At 59.5% G+C, this 2,197-nt stretch overlaps 1 non-coding gene across 1 annotated transcript in view; it reads left to right on the top strand.

Annotated features, from left to right (window-relative positions):
* The first annotated feature begins 1,346 nt into the window (after nt 1-1,346).
* LOC124620973 overlaps nt 1,347-2,197 on the top strand; it is a 1,910-nt gene continuing 1,059 nt past the window's right edge. Inside the window, exon 1 of the ribosomal RNA XR_006980469.1 lies at nt 1,347-2,197. This exon is cut by the window's right edge and continues 1,059 nt beyond it. This is a non-coding gene — a ribosomal RNA (small subunit ribosomal RNA).

Here is a 2,197-nt window from a genome sequence, read left to right as displayed (position 1 = left end):
ACAACGGCGAACCATGCGGTCCAACTGTTGTGCACTCAGCTATGTGTCGTCTCCCTATAAGAGCCGGATTGCAGTGTGGTATGCCCTGGATGGCGATCAGCATGAGCCGTCTGTTGATGTAGTGGCGCGTGTTGTCAGACGTAGTCGTCTCTTCTCACACACCGTGACAGCATGGTGCACTGCGTTCCACATCTGCGACATGCGACAGAGGCCGGTTGACAGTCGTTCGCGCAATGGACATCGCATACGTACGGGGGCCACCTTCCACGTGTTCGCGAAGCGTGCACATGTTGTTGCGTGTATGTGGGCAGACATAGTGTGTCGTGACACCTGACACAGGCATGCAACAATCGTTGAATTTGCAAATGGCGATGGACGTCTACGTTTGCTGGTGACGTTACGCAAATGAACAACTGGTAAACCGTTGTGGTGCGGTTGTTCTCGCTAGAGGTGAATCAGTGATGGCGACGATCGGTTGAGCTACCAACCGGTTGTTTCAGCGATACCCACCATGCCCACGAACGTGAATGGCATGTGGGTGTGAAGCGATACGCGGCGGTGGCTGGGTGGGACCGTCCCCGGCCGGTGAGGGGGGGCCTCCCGGCGTGCTGGCCGCGCGGTGCGTGGGCGCACGCGCTACAGCCGGCTGGTGGGGGCGGCCAGTGGCAGGCGCGCCGGCCGACGGAGGCGGCAGGCGGCGCAGCTGCGCGCCGGCGCACCCTGCACGCGGCGCCGTGCGGCCAAAGTAGGTCCTCGCGGGCCCGGTGCGAAGCGCGGTGGACATCTGCAGTGTGCTGGTCCGATTGAGGACTGTGTGCGCTGAGGATGCGCCGCCGCCCGGCGCTCGGCGCCGCGACGCCGTCTGCTGCTCGGTCGCCTCTGCGGTTCTCGCAGGTGGTTTGTATCGCAGCTGTGCGGACGTGTTGGCGCGTGCGCTGTGCTGGGAGAGTTCGCTTCGGCACCCAAGTGGGGCTTTTGTCCTTCTGTGGCGCTGGCGTTGGAGCTGCCGGCCACCGTAGGTGGCGCGTGTTGTCTCCCGCCGGCAATGCCACGACAGCACGCTCCCGGGCCTCTGTCGGCAGCGGCAAGCTCAGTTGGGAGCACGGGTGGTCGCACCTAAAGCGTCTACTCGCCAAACTCCGGGCGATTGCGCCTCTCTCGAACCCGACCAAGTACTTAGGACGGCGCTGCGCGCCGCCGGGACCTGAGAGGGTTTCGAGGTGTATCGTGCAGGGGAGCTCAGCCTCCTCCTGTTTGCAGAATAATTGAGCGGACGCTTGCGTGTTCGCGCGGGCCCCCGGGACACACTCCCGGGCGGCCGGCTGCTCAGCTCTAGTTGACGCAGCTCCCTGGTTGATCCTGCCAGTAGTCATATGCTTGTCTCAAAGATTAAGCCATGCATGTCTCAGTACAAGCCGCATTAAGGTGAAACCGCGAATGGCTCATTAAATCAGTTATGGTTCCTTAGATCGTACCCACGTTACTTGGATAACTGTGGTAATTCTAGAGCTAATACATGCAAACAGAGTCCCGACCAGAGATGGAAGGGACGCTTTTATTAGATCAAAACCAATCGGTCGGCTCGTCCGGTCCGTTTGCCTTGGTGACTCTGAATAACTTTGGGCTGATCGCACGGTCCTCGTACCGGCGACGCATCTTTCAAATGTCTGCCTTATCAACTGTCGATGGTAGGTTCTGCGCCTACCATGGTTGTAACGGGTAACGGGGAATCAGGGTTCGATTCCGGAGAGGGAGCCTGAGAAACGGCTACCACATCCAAGGAAGGCAGCAGGCGCGCAAATTACCCACTCCCGGCACGGGGAGGTAGTGACGAAAAATAACGATACGGGACTCATCCGAGGCCCCGTAATCGGAATGAGTACACTTTAAATCCTTTAACGAGTATCTATTGGAGGGCAAGTCTGGTGCCAGCAGCCGCGGTAATTCCAGCTCCAATAGCGTATATTAAAGTTGTTGCGGTTAAAAAGCTCGTAGTTGGATTTGTGTCCCACGCTGTTGGTTCACCGCCCGTCGGTGTTTAACTGGCATGTATCGTGGGACGTCCTGCCGGTGGGGCGAGCTGAAGGCGTGCGACGCGCCTCGTGCGTGCTCGTGCGTCCCGAGGCGGACCCCGTTGCAATCCTACCAGGGTGCTCTTGAGTGAGTGTCTCGGTGGGCCGGCACGTTTACTTTGAAC

The sequence above is a fragment of the Schistocerca americana genome, chromosome 6 (genome assembly GCF_021461395.2).
Source record: "Schistocerca americana isolate TAMUIC-IGC-003095 chromosome 6, iqSchAmer2.1, whole genome shotgun sequence".
Lineage (NCBI taxonomy): Eukaryota > Metazoa > Arthropoda > Insecta > Orthoptera > Acrididae > Schistocerca > Schistocerca americana.
The sequence above is the reverse complement of the archived record's forward strand: the minus strand, read 5'-3'. Positions and strand labels throughout refer to the sequence as shown.